The 18778-nt window shown below is 47.4% G+C and overlaps 9 non-coding genes and 2 pseudogenes across 9 annotated transcripts; all 11 read right to left on the reverse strand.

Moving 5' to 3' along the window:
• Positions 1-798: 798 nt before the first annotated feature.
• On the reverse strand, positions 799-917 carry LOC142768066 (5S ribosomal RNA; annotated as a pseudogene).
• A 1261-nt stretch (positions 918-2178) lies between these two features.
• Positions 2179-2297, reverse strand: LOC142767930 (5S ribosomal RNA). The gene has a single exon (XR_012885145.1). It is a non-coding gene; the product is annotated as a 5S ribosomal RNA (ribosomal RNA).
• Positions 2298-3560: 1263 nt separating this feature from the next.
• LOC142767942 (5S ribosomal RNA) lies at positions 3561-3679 on the reverse strand. Its single transcript, XR_012885156.1, has one exon. It is a non-coding gene; the product is annotated as a 5S ribosomal RNA (ribosomal RNA).
• A 1260-nt stretch (positions 3680-4939) lies between these two features.
• LOC142767953 (5S ribosomal RNA) lies at positions 4940-5058 on the reverse strand. The gene has a single exon (XR_012885167.1). It is a non-coding gene; the product is annotated as a 5S ribosomal RNA (ribosomal RNA).
• A 1793-nt stretch (positions 5059-6851) lies between these two features.
• Positions 6852-6970, reverse strand: LOC142768023 (5S ribosomal RNA). Its single transcript, XR_012885227.1, has one exon. It is a non-coding gene; the product is annotated as a 5S ribosomal RNA (ribosomal RNA).
• A 1262-nt stretch (positions 6971-8232) lies between these two features.
• On the reverse strand, positions 8233-8351 carry LOC142767958 (5S ribosomal RNA). Its single transcript, XR_012885171.1, has one exon. It is a non-coding gene; the product is annotated as a 5S ribosomal RNA (ribosomal RNA).
• A 1261-nt stretch (positions 8352-9612) lies between these two features.
• LOC142768027 (5S ribosomal RNA) lies at positions 9613-9731 on the reverse strand. The gene has a single exon (XR_012885233.1). It is a non-coding gene; the product is annotated as a 5S ribosomal RNA (ribosomal RNA).
• A 1254-nt stretch (positions 9732-10985) lies between these two features.
• Positions 10986-11104, reverse strand: LOC142768024 (5S ribosomal RNA). Its single transcript, XR_012885228.1, has one exon. It is a non-coding gene; the product is annotated as a 5S ribosomal RNA (ribosomal RNA).
• A 1259-nt stretch (positions 11105-12363) lies between these two features.
• On the reverse strand, positions 12364-12482 carry LOC142768015 (5S ribosomal RNA). The gene has a single exon (XR_012885221.1). It is a non-coding gene; the product is annotated as a 5S ribosomal RNA (ribosomal RNA).
• A 1263-nt stretch (positions 12483-13745) lies between these two features.
• On the reverse strand, positions 13746-13864 carry LOC142767961 (5S ribosomal RNA). Its single transcript, XR_012885174.1, has one exon. It is a non-coding gene; the product is annotated as a 5S ribosomal RNA (ribosomal RNA).
• A 1261-nt stretch (positions 13865-15125) lies between these two features.
• Positions 15126-15244, reverse strand: LOC142768065 (5S ribosomal RNA; annotated as a pseudogene).
• Between the last annotated feature and the right edge of the window lie 3534 nt (positions 15245-18778).

The raw sequence follows: 18778 nt of genomic DNA on the forward strand, positions 1-18778 counted from the left end.
TTTGAGGCCCGTGAGCTTAGCTTATATTGGGCGCACCTTGAAACAAACAAACAAGAAGAACCCACGACGTCAAAATTTCCGGAGCAGTCCACTACGACGTATCCCATAATCATATGAACATCATATACCGACAAATATATGTTCTTGAAGCTATTGTACAAACCGGCAATAAATAATGTCGAGTAGAGATTTCACACGATCGAACTGCCATGCGCGCTATACAGCTAAGCAAACGTGCGCCGGCATAATACGCACGCAATAATTTCCTTTGTGAGAAACGAATGACGTGCAAAAGTTGAACAACACCATCGAACTCTTCCCCCGCTCCTCTATTTTTCCTCTGAGCCAAAAAAACCACACATCAAGGCAGATTAAAACAGAAGTATGTGCCATGTGCCCTCGGTGTTCTTCCGATTAGAGATATCGCCCACACCAACTGCACGCGCGTCAAAGTTAAACCCGTGTGCGCAAGGATTAAGTTTCCGCGTGCGCGTAATGATACGAGCAACGAATGACGACGAAAAGTTTAACAACGCCCCCACCCCGCCCCTCTGTCTTCTCTTAACAAAAATAGCCAAAAGAAAAGATGAAGGGAGATTGAAAAAATGGAATATGTCATGCGCACTGGGTGCCAAAGATAAACCCATGTGCGCACGCATCAAATTGTGATTGGCTAATTGTATGCTATTGTTCGCGTGTTAAACGAGACACCAGAGACGTTGCAAGATCAAACAACACCCTTCTCCACTTTCTGTTCCTTCTGTGCAAAAAAAAAATAGTTTGAGAAGTAAAAAAAATTGCCATCACCACTCGGTGTTCCCAGGTGCTCTCCCTCCCAAGTACTGACCGAGCCCAATGCTGCTTAGCTTCGGTGATCGGACGAGAACCGGCGCATTCAGCATGGTATGGCCGATGGCGAGAACAGGTCGTTCCGCAACACTACTTATAACAAACTGTAGGCGCTTTCCATCTTGTCAAGCTAAATTAACAGCTTATGCAACGCGTTAAATTCTCTTGGCGAAAAACTTCGAAGGTGCGTGACTATAGCCTCTGTGATTCTCCGACTGAAAGCTCTCTCTGTTCCTTCGTTGGGGCGCAAAAGCACGAGTGCGCCAACCTTTACGCACGGATGTGTGTGCGCTTGCGGGCCGCCGCCACCGGCCATGCTCGTTTAGGGATTTTCCGTAACATTAAGAACGTCTTTTGCGTCGGCTTTTATAACTGAGCCTCACACAAGTGACCGATATAAATCAGGTATGTTTGGAAGACCAAGACACCCTCCACTGTGGTCTATACTGGCTTGGCACTTGATGCTGGCCCGCAAGTCACGCAGTGTCGAATCCCGACCTCGGCGGCCGCATCTTTGTAGAGGCGGAAATGTTTGAGGCCCGTGAGCTTAGCTTATATTGGGCGCACCTTGAAACAAACAAACAAGAAGATCCCACGACGTCAAAATTTCCGGAGCAGTCCACTACGACGTATCACATATTCATATGAACATCATATACCGACAAATATATGTTCTTGAAGCTATTGTACAAACCGGCAATAAATAATGTCGAGTAGAGATTTCACACGATCGAACTGCCATGCGCGCTATACAGCTAAGCAAACGTGCACCGGCATAATACACACGCAATAATTTCCTTCGTGAGAAACGAATGACGTGCAAAAGTTGAACAACACCCTCGAACTCTTCCCCCGCTCCTCTATTTTTCCTCTGATCCAAAAAAACCACACATAAAGGCAGAATAAAACGAAGAATGTGCCATGTGCCCTCGGTGTTCTTCCGATTAGAGATATCGCACACACCAACTGCACGCGCGTCAAAGTTAAACCCGTGTGCGCAAGGATTAAGTTTCCGCGTGCGCGTAATGATACGAGCAACGAATGACGACGAAAAGTTAAACAACGCCCCCACCCCGCCCCTCTGTCTTCTCTTAACAAAAATAGCAAAAAGAAAAGATGAAGGGAGATTGAAAAAATGGAATATGTCATGCGCACTGGGTGCCAAAGATAAACCCATGTGCGCACGCATCAAATTGTGATTGGCTAATTGTATGCTATTGTTCGCGTGTTAAACGAGACACCAGAGACGTTGCAAGATCAAACAACACCCTTCTCCACTTTCTGTTTCTTCTGTGCAAAAAAAAAAATAGTTTGAGAAGTAAAAAAAATTGCCATCAGCACTCGGTGTTCCCAGGTGGTCTCCCTCCCAAGTACTGACCGAGCCCAATGCTGCTTAGCTTCGGTGATCGGACGAGAACCGGCGCATTCAGCATGGTATGGCCGATGGCGAGAACAGGTCGTTCCGCAACACTACTTATAACAAACTGTAGGCGCTTTCCATCTTGTCAAGCTAAATTAACAGCTTATGCAACGCGTTAAATTCTCTTGGCGAAAAACTTCGAAGGTGCGTGACTATAGCCTCTGTGATTCTCCGACTGAAAGCTCTCTCTGTTCCTTCGTTGGGGCGCAAAAGCACGAGTGCGCCAACCTTTACGCACGGATGTGTGTGCGCTTGCGGGCCGCCGCCACCGGCCATGCTCGTTTAGGGATTTTCCGTAACTTTAAGAACGTCTGTTGCGTCGGCTTTTATAACTGAGCCTCACACAAGTGACCGATATAAATCAGGTATGTTTGGAAGACCAAGACACCCTCCACTGTGGTCTATACTGGCTTGGCACTTGATGCTGGCCCGCAAGTCACGCAGTGTCGAATCCCGACCTCGGCGGCCGCATCTTTGTAGAGGCGGAAATGTTTGAGGCCCGTGAGCTTAGCTTATATTGGGCGCACCTTGAAACAAACAAACAAGAAGAACCCACGACGTCAAAATTTCCGGAGCAGTCCACTACGACGTATCCCATAATCATATGAACATCATATACCGACAAATATATGTTCTTGAAGCTATTGTACAAACCGGCAATAAATAATGTCGAGTAGAGATTTCACACGATCGAACTGCCATGCGCGCTATACAGCTAAGCAAACGTGCGCCGGCATAATACACACGCAATAATTTCCTTCGTGAGAAACGAATGACGTGCAAAAGTTGAACAACACCATCGAACTCTTCCCCCGCTCCTCTATTTTTCCTCTGAGCCAAAAAAACCACACATCAAGGCAGATTAAAACAGAAGTATGTGCCATGTGCCCTCGGTGTTCTTCCGATTAGAGATATCGCACACACCAACTGCACGCGCGTCAAAGTTAAACCCGTGTGCGCAAGGATTAAGTTTCCGCGTGCGCGTAATGATACGAGCAACGAATGACGACGAAAAGTTAAACAACGCCCCCACCCCGCCCCTCTGTCTTCTCTTAACAAAAATAGCAAAAAGAAAAGATGAAGGGAGATTGAAAAAATGGAATATGTCATGCGCACTGGGTGCCAAAGATAAACCCATGTGCGCACGCATCAAATTGTGATTGGCTAATTGTATGCTATTGTTCGCGTGTTAAACGAGACACCAGAGACGTTGCAAGATCAAACAACACCCTTCTCCACTTTCTGTTTCTTCTGTGCAAAAAAAAAAAATAGTTTGAGAAGTAAAAAAAATTGCCATCAGCACTCGGTGTTCCCAGGTGGTCTCCCTCCCAAGTACTGACCGAGCCCAATGCTGCTTAGCTTCGGTGATCGGACGAGAACCGGCGCATTCAGCATGGTATGGCCGATGGCGAGAACAGGTCGTTCCGCAACACTACTTATAACAAACTGTAGGCGCTTTCCATCTTGTCAAGCTAAATTAACAGCTTATGCAACGCGTTAAATTCTCTTGGCGAAAAACTTCGAAGGTGCGTGACTATAGCCTCTGTGATTCTCCGACTGAAAGCTCTCTCTGTTCCTTCGTTGGGGCGCAAAAGCACGAGTGCGCCAACCTTTACGCACGGATGTGTGTGCGCTTGCGGGCCGCCGCCACCGGCCATGCTCGTTTAGGGATTTTCCGTAACTTTAAGAACGTCTGTTGCGTCGGCTTTTATAACTGAGCCTCACACAAGTGACCGATATAAATCAGGTATGTTTGGAAGACCAAGACACCCTCCACTGTGGTCTATACTGGCTTGGCACTTGATGCTGGCCCGCAAGTCACGCAGTGTCGAATCCCGACCTCGGCGGCCGCATCTTTGTAGAGGCGGAAATGTTTGAGGCCCGTGAGCTTAGCTTATATTGGGCGCACCTTGAAACAAACAAACAAGAAGACCCCACGACGTCAAAATTTCCGGAGCAGTCCACTACGACGTATCCCATATTCATATGAACATCATATACCGACAAATATATGTTCTAGAAGCTATTGTACAAACCGGCAATAAATAATGTCGAGTAGAGATTTCACACGATCGAACTGCCATGCGCGCTATACAGCTAAGCAAACGTGCGCCGGCATAATACACACGCAATAATTTCCTTCGTGAGAAACGAATGACGTGCAAAAGTTGAACAACACCCTCGAACTCTTCCCCCGCTCCTCTATTTTTCCTTTGAGCCAAAAAAACCACACATAAAGGCAGAATAAAACAGAAGAATGTGCCATGTGCCCTCGGTGTTCTTCCGATTAGAGATATCGCACACACCAACTGCACGCGCGTCAAAGTTAAACCCGTGTGCGCAAGGATTAAGTTTCCGCGTGCGCGTAATGATACGAGCAACGAATGACGACGAAAAGTTAAACAACGCCCCCACCCCGCCCCTCTGTCTTCTCTTAACAAAAATAGCAAAAAGAAAAGATGAAGGGAGATTGAAAAAATGGAATATGTCATGCGCACTGGGTGCCAAAGATAAACCCATGTGCGCACGCATCAAATTGTGATTGGCTAATTGTATGCTATTGTTCGCGTGTTAAACGAGACACCAGAGACGTTACAAGATCAAACAACACCCTTCTCCACTTTCTGTTCCTTCTGTGCAAAAAAAAAATAGTTTGAGAAGTAAAAAAATTGCCATCAGCACTCGGTGTTCCCAGGTGGTCTCCCTCCCAAGTACTGACCGAGCCCAATGCTGCTTAGCTTCGGTGATCGGACGAGAACCGGCGCATTCAGCATGGTATGGCCGATGGCGAGAACAGGTCGTTCCGCAACACTACTTATAACAAACTGTAGGCGCTTTCCATCTTGTCAAGCTAAATTAACAGCTTATGCAACGCGTTAAATTCTCTTGGCGAAAAACTTCGAAGGTGCGTGACTATAGCCTCTGTGATTCTCCGACTGAAAGCTCTCTCTGTTCCTTCGTTGGGGCGCAAAAGCACGAGTGCGCCAACCTTTACGCACGGATGTGTGTGCGCTTGCGGGCCGCCGCCACCGGCCATGCTCGTTTAGGGATTTTCCGTAACTTTAAGAACGTCTGTTGCGTCGGCTTTTATAACTGAGCCTCACACAAGTGACCGATATAAAGCAGGTATGTTTGGAAGACCAAGACACCCTCCACTGTGGTCTATACTGGCTTGGCACTTGATGCTGGCCCGCAAGTCACGCAGTGTCGAATCCCGACCTCGGCGGCCGCATCTTTGTAGAGGCGGAAATGTTTGAGGCCCGTGAGCTTAGCTTATATTGGGCGCACCTTGAAACAAACAAACAAGAAGAACCCACGACGTCAAAATTTCCGGAGCAGTCCACTACGACGTATCCCATAATCATATGAACATCATATACCGACAAATATATGTTCTTGAAGCTATTGTACAAACCGGCAATAAATAATGTCGAGTAGAGATTTCACACGATCGAACTGCCATGCGCGCTATACAGCTAAGCAAACGTGCGCCGGCATAATACGCACGCAATAATTTCCTTTGTGAGAAACGAATGACGTGCAAAAGTTGAACAACACCATCGAACTCTTCCCCCGCTCCTCTATTTTTCCTCTGAGCCAAAAAAACCACACATCAAGGCAGATTAAAACAGAAGTATGTGCCATGTGCCCTCGGTGTTCTTCCGATTAGAGATATCGCACACACCAACTGCACGCGCGTCAAAGTTAAACCCGTGTGCGCAAGGATTAAGCCCAAACTCCATAAGCGCGAAAATGCACGCGACAGCGACGAGCGACGCTATGAGCGACGAAACAGGGCGTTCGCGCGACGTGTCGCGGGCTCATTTTCGCGCGATCGCTCGGTTCTCCAGATTTGGAAACCGTCGCTCATCGCCCGGAAGTGCTGGGCTCAAGCAGCCAATAGCAAAAAACCGGAAAAGACGAAAACTACATAGGTGCACGTGACCCTGCCCGAGTCACGTTTGCGCAACAAGAAATAACGCAATGTTTATTACGCATGCGCATATAAAAAATGCTGCAAGGCAATAATAAACACTTTCCGTTCCATTACACAACAATATATCTTATTTTTAAATTGGAAACCGCTCGCTACGCGGTTTTCTTGGTGCGAGTTGACGGCCTCATGCCACCAACAGTGGAATTCGCTCGCCGAAGCCGTCGCGTGAATGAGGTTTGCCTGCGCTAGCGACTGATCGCGCGACGCCGATCTACGTCGCGTCGCTCGTCGCTGTCGCGTGCATTTTCGCGCTTATGGAGTTTGGGCCTTAAGTTTCCGCGTGCGCGCAATGATACGAGCAACGAATGACGACGAAAAGTTAAACAACGCACCCACCCCGCCCCTCTGTCTTCTCTTAAAAAAATAGCAAAAAGAAAAGATGAAGGGAGATTGAAAAAAGGAGTATGTCATGCGCACTGGGTGCCAAAGATAAACCCATGTGCGCACGCATCAAATTGTGATTGGCTAATTGTATGCTATTGTTCGCGTGTTAAACGAGACACCAGAGACGTTGCAAGATCAAACAACACCCTTTCCACTTTCTGTTCCTTCTGTGCAAAAAAAAAGTTTGAGAAGTAAAAAAGTTGCCATCAGCACTCGGTGTTCCCAGGCGGTCTCCCTCCCAAGTACTGACCGAGCCCAATGCTGCTTAGCTTCGGTGATCGGACGAGAACCGGCGCATTCAGCATGGTATGGCCGATGGCGAGAACAGCTCGTTCCGCAACACTACTTATAACAAACTGTAGGCGCTTTCCATCTTGTCAAGCTAAATTAACAGCTTATGCAACGCGTTAAATTCTCTTGGCGAAAAACTTCGAAGGTGCGTGACTATAGCCTCTGTGATTCTCCGACTGAAAGCTCTCTCTGTTCCTTCGTTGGGGCGCAAAAGCACGAGTGCGCCAACCTTTACGCACGGATGTGTGTGCGCTTGCGGGCCGCCGCCACCGGCCATGCTCGTTTAGGGATTTTCCGTAACATTAAGAACGTCTTTTGCGTCGGCTTTTATAACTGAGCCTCACACAAGTGACCGATATAAAGCAGGTATGTTTGGAAGACCAAGACACCCTCCACTGTGGTCTATACTGGCTTGGCACTTGATGCTGGCCCGCAAGTCACGCAGTGTCGAATCCCGACCTCGGCGGCCGCATCTTTGTAGAGGCGGAAATGTTTGAGGCCCGTGAGCTTAGCTTATATTGGGCGCACCTTGAAACAAACAAACAAGAAGAACCCACGACGTCAAAATTTCCGGAGCAGTCCACTACGACGTATCCCATAATCATATGAACATCATATACCGACAAATATATGTTCTTGAAGCTATTGTACAAACCGGCAATAAATAATGTCGAGTAGAGATTTCACACGATCGAACTGCCATGCGCGCTATACAGCTAAGCAAACGTGCGCCGGCATAATACACACGCAATAATTTCCTTCGTGAGAAACGAATGACGTGCAAAAGTTGAACAACACCATCGAACTCTTCCCCCGCTCCTCTATTTTTCCTCTGAGCCAAAAAAACCACACATCAAGGCAGATTAAAACAGAAGTATGTGCCATGTGCCCTCGGTGTTCTTCCGATTAGAGATATCGCACACACCAACTGCACGCGCGTCAAAGTTAAACCCGTGTGCGCAAGGATTAAGTTTCCGCGTGCGCGTAATGATACGAGCAACGAATGACGACGAAAAGTTAAACAACGCCCCCACCCCGCCCCTCTGTCTTCTCTTAACAAAAATAGCAAAAAGAAAAGATGAAGGGAGATTGAAAAAATGGAATATGTCATGCGCACTGGGTGCCAAAGATAAACCCATGTGCGCACGCATCAAATTGTGATTGGCTAATTGTATGCTATTGTTCGCGTGTTAAACGAGACACCAGAGACGTTGCAAGATCAAACAACACCCTTCTCCACTTTCTGTTTCTTCTGTGCAAAAAAAAAAATAGTTTGAGAAGTAAAAAAAATTGCCATCAGCACTCGGTGTTCCCAGGTGGTCTCCCTCCCAAGTACTGACCGAGCCCAATGCTGCTTAGCTTCGGTGATCGGACGAGAACCGGCGCATTCAGCATGGTATGGCCGATGGCGAGAACAGGTCGTTCCGCAACACTACTTATAACAAACTGTAGGCGCTTTCCATCTTGTCAAGCTAAATTAACAGCTTATGCAACGCGTTAAATTCTCTTGGCGAAAAACTTCGAAGGTGCGTGACTATAGCCTCTGTGATTCTCCGACTGAAAGCTCTCTCTGTTCCTTCGTTAGGGCGCAAAAGCACGAGTGCGCCAACCTTTACGCACGGATGTGTGTGCGCTTGCGGGCCGCCGCCACCGGCCATGCTCGTTTAGGGATTTTCCGTAACTTTAAGAACGTCTGTTGCGTCGGCTTTTATAACTGAGCCTCACACAAGTGACCGATATAAATCAGGTATGTTTGGAAGACCAAGACACCCTCCACTGTGGTCTATACTGGCTTGGCACTTGATGCTGGCCCGCAAGTCACGCAGTGTCGAATCCCGACCTCGGCGGCCGCATCTTTGTAGAGGCGGAAATGTTTGAGGCCCGTGAGCTTAGCTTATATTGGGCGCACCTTGAAACAAACAAACAAGAAGACCCCACGACGTCAAAATTTCCGGAGCAGTCCACTACGACGTATCCCATATTCATATGAACATCATATACCGACAAATATATGTTCTAGAAGCTATTGTACAAACCGGCAATAAATAATGTCGAGTAGAGATTTCACACGATCGAACTGCCATGCGCGCTATACAGCTAAGCAAACGTGCGCCGGCATAATACACACGCAATAATTTCCTTCGTGAGAAACGAATGACGTGCAAAAGTTGAACAACACCCTCGAACTCTTCCCCCGCTCCTCTATTTTTCCTTTGAGCCAAAAAAACCACACATAAAGGCAGAATAAAACAGAAGAATGTGCCATGTGCCCTCGGTGTTCTTCCGATTAGAGATATCGCACACACCAACTGCACGCGCGTCAAAGTTAAACCCGTGTGCGCAAGGATTAAGTTTCCGCGTGCGCGTAATGATACGAGCAACGAATGACGACGAAAAGTTAAACAACGCCCCCACCCCGCCCCTCTGTCTTCTCTTAACAAAAATAGCAAAAAGAAAAGATGAAGGGAGATTGAAAAAATGGAATATGTCATGCGCACTGGGTGCCAAAGATAAACCCATGTGCGCACGCATCAAATTGTGATTGGCTAATTGTATGCTATTGTTCGCGTGTTAAACGAGACACCAGAGACGTTGCAAGATCAAACAACACCCTTCTCCACTTTCTGTTCCTTCTGTGCAAAAAAAAAATAGTTTGAGAAGTAAAAAAAATTGCCACCAGCACTCGGTGTTCCCAGGTGGTCTCCCTCCCAAGTACTGACCGAGCCCAATGCTGCTTAGCTTCGGTGATCGGACGAGAACCGGCGCATTCAGCATGGTATGGCCGATGGCGAGAACAGGTCGTTCCGCAACACTACTTATAACAAACTGTAGGCGCTTTCCATCTTGTCAAGCTAAATTAACAGCTTATGCAACGCGTTAAATTCTCTTGGCGAAAAACTTCGAAGGTGCGTGACTATAGCCTCTGTGATTCTCCGACTGAAAGCTCTCTCTGTTCCTTCGTTGGGGCGCAAAAGCACGAGTGCGCCAACCTTTACGCACGGATGTGTGTGCGCTTGCGGGCCGCCGCCACCGGCCATGCTCGTTTAGGGATTTTCCGTAACTTTAAGAACGTCTGTTGCGTCGGCTTTTATAACTGAGCCTCACACAAGTGACCGATATAAAGCAGGTATGTTTGGAAGACCAAGACACCCTCCACTGTGGTCTATACTGGCTTGGCACTTGATGCTGGCCCGCAAGTCACGCAGTGTCGAATCCCGACCTCGGCGGCCGCATCTTTGTAGAGGCGGAAATGTTTGAGGCCCGTGAGCTTAGCTTATATTGGGCGCACCTTGAAACAAACAAACAAGAAGAACCCACGACGTCAAAATTTCCGGAGCAGTCCACTACGACGTATCCCATAATCATATGAACATCATATACCGACAAATATATGTTCTTGAAGCTATTGTACAAACCGGCAATAAATAATGTCGAGTAGAGATTTCACACGATCGAACTGCCATGCGCGCTATACAGCTAAGCAAACGTGCGCCGGCATAATACACACGCAATAATTTCCTTCGTGAGAAACGAATGACGTGCAAAAGTTGAACAACACCATCGAACTCTTCCCCCGCTCCTCTATTTTTCCTCTGAGCCAAAAAAACCACACATCAAGGCAGATTAAAACAGAAGTATGTGCCATGTGCCCTCGGTGTTCTTCCGATTAGAGATATCGCACACACCAACTGCACGCGCGTCAAAGTTAAACCCGTGTGCGCAAGGATTAAGTTTCCGCGTGCGCGCAATGATACGAGCAACGAATGACGACGAAAAGTTAAACAACGCACCCACCCCGCCCCTCTGTCTTCTCTTAAAAAAATAGCAAAAAGAAAAGATGAAGGGAGATTGAAAAAAGGAGTATGTCATGCGCACTGGGTGCCAAAGATAAACCCATGTGCGCACGCATCAAATTGTGATTGGCTAATTGTATGCTATTGTTCGCGTGTTAAACGAGACACCAGAGACGTTGCAAGATCAAACAACACCCTTTCCACTTTCTGTTCCTTCTGTGCAAAAAAAAAGTTTGAGAAGTAAAAAAGTTGCCATCAGCACTCGGTGTTCCCAGGCGGTCTCCCTCCCAAGTACTGACCGAGCCCAATGCTGCTTAGCTTCGGTGATCGGACGAGAACCGGCGCATTCAGCATGGTATGGCCGATGGCGAGAACAGCTCGTTCCGCAACACTACTTATAACAAACTGTAGGCGCTTTCCATCTTGTCAAGCTAAATTAACAGCTTATGCAACGCGTTAAATTCTCTTGGCGAAAAACTTCGAAGGTGCGTGACTATAGCCTCTGTGATTCTCCGACTGAAAGCTCTCTCTGTTCCTTCGTTGGGGCGCAAAAGCACGAGTGCGCCAACCTTTACGCACGGATGTGTGTGCGCTTGCGGGCCGCCGCCACCGGCCATGCTCGTTTAGGGATTTTCCGTAACTTTAAGAACGTCTGTTGCGTCGGCTTTTATAACTGAGCCTCACACAAGTGACCGATATAAAGCAGGTATGTTTGGAAGACCAAGACACCCTCCACTGTGGTCTATACTGGCTTGGCACTTGATGCTGGCCCGCAAGTCACGCAGTGTCGAATCCCGACCTCGGCGGCCGCATCTTTGTAGAGGCGGAAATGTTTGAGGCCCGTGAGCTTAGCTTATATTGGGCGCACCTTGAAACAAACAAACAAGAAGAACCCACGACGTCAAAATTTCCGGAGCAGTCCACTACGACGTATCCCATAATCATATGAACATCATATACCGACAAATATATGTTCTTGAAGCTATTGTACAAACCGGCAATAAATAATGTCGAGTAGAGATTTCGCACGATCGAACTGCCATGCGCGCTATACAGCTAAGCAAACGTGCACCGGCATAATACACACGCAATAATTTCCTTCGTGAGAAACGAATGACGTGCAAAAGTTGAACAACACCCTCGAACTCTTCCCCCGCTCCTCTATTTTTCCTCTGATCCAAAAAAACCACACATAAAGGCAGAATAAAACGAAGAATGTGCCATGTGCCCTCGGTGTTCTTCCGATTAGAGATATCGCACACACCAACTGCACGCGCGTCAAAGTTAAACCCGTGTGCGCAAGGATTAAGTTTCCGCGTGCGCGTAATGATACGAGCAACGAATGACGACGAAAAGTTAAACAACGCCCCCACCCCGCCCCTCTGTCTTCTCTTAACAAAAATAGCAAAAAGAAAAGATGAAGGGAGATTGAAAAAATGGAATATGTCATGCGCACTGGGTGCCAAAGATAAACCCATGTGCGCACGCATCAAATTGTGATTGGCTAATTGTACGCTATTGTTCGCGTGTTAAACGAGACACCAGAGACGTTGCAAGATCAAACAACACCCTTCTCCACTTTCTGTTCCTTCTGTGCAAAAAAGAAAAGTTTGAGAAGTAAAAAAAATTGCCATCAGCACTCGGTGTTCCCAGGTGGTCTCCCTCCCAAGTACTGACCAAGCCCAATGCTGCTTAGCTTCGGTGATCGGACGAGAACCGGCGCATTCAGCATGGTATGGCCGATGGCGAGAACAGGTCGTTCCGCAACACTACTTATAACAATCTGTAGGCGCTTTCCATCTTGTCAAGCTAAATTAACAGCTTATGCAACGCGTTAAATTCTCTTGGCGAAAAACTTCGAAGGTGCGTGACTATAGCCTCTGTGATTCTCCGACTGAAAGCTCTCTCTGTTCCTTCGTTGGGGCGCAAAAGCACGAGTGCGCCAACCTTTACGCACGGATGTGTGTGCGCTTGCGGGCCGCCGCCACCGGCCATGCTCGTTAAGGGATTTTCCGTAACTTTAAGAACGTCTGTTGCGTCGGCTTTTATAACTGAGCCGCACACAAGTGACCGATATAAAGCAGGTATGTTTGGAAGACCAAGACACCCTCCACTGTGGTCTATACTGGCTTGGCACTCGATGCTGGCCCGCAAGTCACGCAGTGTCGAATCCCGACCTCGGCGGCCGCATTTTCTGTAGAGGCGGAATCGTTTGAGGCCCGTGAGCTTAGCTTATATTGGGCGCACCTTGAAACAAACAAACAAGAAGAACCCACGACGTCAAAATTTCCGGAGCAGTTCACTACGACGTATCCCATAATCATATGGACATCATATACCGATAAATATATGTTCTTGAAGCTATTGTACAAACCGGCAATAAATAATGTCGAGTAGAGATTTCACACGATCGAACTGCCATGCGCGCTATACAGCTAAGCAAACGTGCGCCGGCATAATACACACGCAATAATTTCCTTCGTGAGAAACGAATGACGTGCAAAAGTTGAACAACACCCTCGAACTCTTCCCCCGCTCCTCTATTTTTCCTCTGAGCCAAAAAAACCACACATCAAGGCAGATTAAAACAGAAGAATGTGCCATGTGCCCTCGGTGTTCTTCCGATTAGAGATATCGCACACACATACTGCACGCGCGTCAAAGTTAAACCCGTGTGCGCAAGGATTAAGTTTCCGCGTGCGCGTAATGATACGAGCAACGAATGACGACGAAAAGTTAAACAACGCCCCCACCCCGCCCCTCTGTCTTCTCTTAACAAAAATAGCCAAAAGAAAAGATGAAGGGAGATTGAAAAAATGGAATATGTCATGCGCACTGGGTGCCAAAGATAAACCCATGTGCGCACGCATCAAATTGTGATTGGCTAATTGTATGCTATTGTTCGCGTGTTAAACGAGACACCAGAGACGTTGCAAGATCAAACAACACCCTTCTCCACTTTCTGTTCCTTCTGTGCAAAAAAAAAAATAGTTTGAGAAGTAAAAAAAATTGCCATCAGCACTCGGTGTTCCCAGGTGGTCTCCCTCCCAAGTACTGACCGAGCCCAATGCTGCTTAGCTTCGGTGATCGGACGAGAACCGGCGCATTCAGCATGGTATGGCCGATGGCGAGAACAGGTCGTTCCGCAACACTACTTATAACAAACTGTAGGCGCTTTCCATCTTGTCAAGCTAAATTAACAGCTTATGCAACGCGTTAAATTCTCTTGGCGAAAAACTTCGAAGGTGCGTGACTATAGCCTCTGTGATTCTCCGACTGAAAGCTCTCTCTGTTCCTTCGTTGGGGCGCAAAAGCACGAGTGCGCCAACCTTTACGCACGGATGTGTGTGCGCTTGCGGGCCGCCGCCACCGGCCATGCTCGTTAAGGGTTTTTCCGTAACTTTAAGAACGTCTGTTGCGTCGGCTTTTATAACTGAGCCGCACACAAGTGACCGATATAAAGCAGGTATGTTTGGAAGACCAAGACACCCTCCACTGTGGTCAATACTGGCTTGGCACTCGATGCTGGCCCGCAAGTCACGCAATGTCGAATCCCGACCTCGGCGGCCGCATTTTCTGTAGAGGCGGAATCGTTTGAGGCCCGTGAGCTTAGCTTATATTGGGCGCACCTTGAAACAAACAAACAAGAAGACCCCACGACGTCAAAATTTCCGGAGCAGTCCACTACGACGTATCCCATAATCATATGAACATCATATACCGACAAATATATGTTCTTGAAGCTATTGTACAAACCGGCAATAAATAATGTCGAGTAGAGATTTCACACGATCGAACTGCCATGCGCGCTATACAGCTAAGCAAACGTGCGCCGGCATAATACACACGCAATAATTTCCTTCGTGAGAAACGAATGACGTGCAAAAGTTGAACAACACCATCGAACTCTTCCCCCGCTCCTCTATTTTTCCTCTGAGCCAAAAAAACCACACATCAAGGCAGATTAAAACAGAAGTATGTGCCATGTGCCCTCGGTGTTCTTCCGATTAGAGATATCGCACACACCAACTGCACGCGCGTCAAAGTTAAACCCGTGTGCGCAAGGATTAAGTTTCCGCGTGCGCGTAATGATACGAGCAACGAATGACGACGAAAAGTTAAACAACGCACCCACCCCGCCCCTCTGTCTTCTCTTAAAAAAATAGCAAAAAGAAAAGATGAAGGGAGATTGAAAAATGGAGTATGTCATGCGCACTGGGTGCCAAAGATAAACCCATGTGCGCACGCATCAAATTGTGATTGGCTAATTGTATGCTATTGTTCGCGTGTTAAACGAGACACCAGAGACGTTGCAAGATCAAACAACACCCTTCTCCACTTTCTGTTCCTTCTGTGCAAAAAAAAAAAAAGTTTGAGAAGTAAAAAAAATTGCCATCAGCACTCGGTGTTCCCAGGTGGTCTCCCTCCCAAGTACTGACCGAGCCCAATGCTGCTTAGCTTCGGTGATCGGACGAGAACCGGCGCATTCAGCATGGTATGGCCGATTTTTTTTTTTCTTTATTGCCTGCTTAGACGTACACATAGAAACACAAATACAGTCAGGGAACACAAGTAATAATGCAAGGCACATAAGACATAGATACATAAATGGGCATGGGTAAAATGAGACACCAAACTTTGGCTGGCGTGTAATGGCTAAAATCGTCTCATGTTCATGAGTGGCTCGATCCTCGATACCCATTCAGGTATCGGATCTAAAGATTTATGTGCTTCCAGGAACCTGCCCACAGGATTCGCGGAAGTACTCTTGTGCCGATCTTGCATCTATATCTACATGTCGTGCGGCCATGCAGGCCTTCCATATGCAGTGCAAACCCAGTAGCATAACAGCATCAAACGGGACACCTTCTTCGTTGTCCACAGTTAGGAAACGAATTCCTTGTGGGTCTAAAGGGAGGTCTTTTTTTAGCGTTCTTTGTAATATATCCCAGAAGAACACGCCTTCCCAGCATTCTAAGAAGACGTGCTCAATGGTTTCAGGCTTTCTGCATAAAAAACAGTGCACTCCCCATGGTACATACATTCCTTTTTCCTGTAGCCATGTTTTTACCTCTAGTGTCCCGGTGTGCAATCTGAAGAAAAAGGACTTGGCTCCTGGAGCTACATACATATGTTTGACACGCTTCAGGACATCACTTCCAGACTTGGCACTATATATTGTGCGATACAAAGGCACGGGGAGTAGTATATCCACAAGATCTTTGTATAGCTTCCTTCGTTTCACTCCCGCCAGATATTCGCATGAGAATCGAGCACGCAAGAACTTATAAGCCATCACAACCTCCTTCAAAAAACCGAAAACCCCGCCTTCAATACATTCGGTGGATACCACAAAGTCCGGCACAAGTTTGCAAAGTCTGAGCTGTAATACAGTGCGCAAAAAGGGGTCCTTCACATCCCTAAGGAAGCAGAACCGGTTCACTATTTGCCTCAGGAATAAGTGCGACAGGCTAAGACCTCCATGACGTACACGTCGGAACAAGTTGGTGCGGCTTGACCTCTCCCAACTCGATCCCCAAACAAAAACAGCCAGAATTCTGTGGAGCTTTTGTATGTTAATGCGTGAGCAGTGCAAAACACTCAACACATACCAAAGTTTAGTAATGAAAAACACATTACACACCGTGGTACGTGCAAACATAGACAATTCCGAGCCCTTTGTCCTCTCAGTCCTTCCACGCATTTCCGCAACTTGGTTCTGCCAGTATGGTTCACTGTCCCGGTAAAACTCTAAAGGAACGCCTAGGTATTTCGTGGGAGTGGAAATCCATTGAATGTTGGCAAAGGTACTGGGTTTCATTGTCCATGCTCCATGCCAGATTCCGAGGCTCTTGCCCCAGTTAACTGCACTGCCACTAGTAACACAATAACGCTTCACAATTTCCACAGTTTTCATGATACTGGCGTGGTCCCCACAAAACACCGCGATGTCGTCCGCATAAGCGAGTAGTTTTACCTCCGCTTGCTGCATTTTAAAGCCATTGATACAGTTAGCCCGTATTACGCTGAGGCACAAGGGCTCAATATATAAAGCGAAAAGTAACGGCGATAGTGGGCACCCCTGGCGCACCGACCGCTGCACTTCGATAAGCTCTCCTACTGACTTATTTATTATCAACCTTGTCGTGCAACCCCTGTACGCCATTGCGACACCTTCCATGATAACAGATCCTACGTTCACGTACTCCAGAATGGCAAATAGTATGTCGTGCGGTACCCGGTCGAACGCCTTTTCCAGATCCAACTGGAGCATTGCGACCTTCTCGCACAATACGTCACAACACTCTAGTATGCTTCTCGCCGTATGAATGTTCGTGAAAATGGTTCGTTCCTTGATACCGCACGTCTGGTGTGGTCCAACTATATCTTTCACTACTGTTTGCAGTCTTTTAGCCAACACTTTCATGAATATCTTATAGTCGACGTTCGCTAAGCTGATAGGGCGATATGCTGTTACCCGCTTTAATGTGTCGCGATCATCTGTTTTCGGGATAAGAACTGTGTGTGTGGACAGGAATGAAGGTGGTAGTCGTTTGCGCTCATATGCATCGTCTAAAATTGCGGCCAGTATAGGGGCTACTTCGTACTTGAACGCCTTATAAAAATCGGCTCCTAGCCCGTCGGGCCCGGGAGATTTCCCACGTTTCAAATCGTCTATCGCCACCGCAATCTCATCGGCCGTAATACGGCGCTCTAACATTTCCTTTGAGCTATCGTCAATCTTTGGCATTAAAGGCATGAATTCAGTCTCGAAACCCTCTACGTCCACCGGACAACGCGCGAACAGCTTTCTGTAGAACGCTGTGAACACGTGTTCGATGCCGCTCTGATCATATAAGATAACACCGTCTTGTTCCACTTCGTGAATCTCGTTCCGGCGGGCCCACTTTTTTTCCTTTGCGAGGGCTCGTTTAGTTGGCGCCTCGCCTGTTATCGTTGCTTCTACTCTAGCTCGCACCAACGCTCCCCGATAGCGTTCGATATCAGCCTGCTCAAGTTTTTGCTTCAGTGTGTTAATGTCGTCTTTGAACGTCCCAGGCGATAGGCTTTCTTCATAAGTTAGCATTTGCAAGCTTTGCCGCAGGTTTTCCTCGTACTTATTCTTTTCGTGTTTTAAAGCGCTGGCTCGTTCAAGTGCCTTCAATTTAGCTGTTTGCTTAAATGTTTCCCATTTCTCACATATTGTTGTGTTTGTCTGGTTCTTTATCTCTTCGAGCAGGGCTAACACTTTCTCACAGAAAACCTCATCCTCCAAAATTTTAGCATTAAGTTTCCATAATTCCCACGCAAAGTTATTTCGGTTTTTCGCTTTCTTATTAACATCGAACATGACTAGACAGTGGTCACTGAATGACACCGATTGCACACGATATTCTTGCGCAAGGGCTATCAATTCAGCCGGAACATACACTCTGTCCAGTCGGGCGTGGCTGGCTGCTTGGAAATGCGTGAAGCGCACAATGCGGTCGCACTCCAAGCAGTCCGCCACGTCCTCAAGCCCGTATTCATCAATTAATTCGCGAAGCTCAGCCGTGCTGGCGTCTCTATACGCTGTACCACTTGATTTATCACGCGCTGCCAGTACACAATTAAAGTCCCCCATCAGTACCAGGTTCCTTTCGACGTTGCAGTAATTTCTGACACTCTCGAAGAAATGTCTTCGTTCTTCGAACAAATTAGGAGCATAAAGGCATATCACTCGCCATTCAACTGAACCATAACGAAAATCACACAAAACCATGCGCCCCGCCAAATCTGACCTCACGCCCCTCACTTCAAGGCCTGGGTGTTGGCGCACAAAAAGAACGCACCCCGCGGATTGCCCTATGGCGTGACTCACACCCGCGTAGTACATTGACATGAAAGGTAGCACCATACTCTTGGTCTCATCTTCACTTCCAATTTTGGTTTCTTGTATGGCAATGATGTCTAAATCATGTTCGATCACCAGTCTATACAACTGTCGTTGTTTTCTCCTCGCCGCAAGCCCTCGAACATTGATTGTAGCAAATCGCAAGGATT

The sequence above is a fragment of the Rhipicephalus microplus genome, chromosome 7 (genome assembly GCF_043290135.1).
Source record: "Rhipicephalus microplus isolate Deutch F79 chromosome 7, USDA_Rmic, whole genome shotgun sequence".
Lineage (NCBI taxonomy): Eukaryota > Metazoa > Arthropoda > Arachnida > Ixodida > Ixodidae > Rhipicephalus > Rhipicephalus microplus.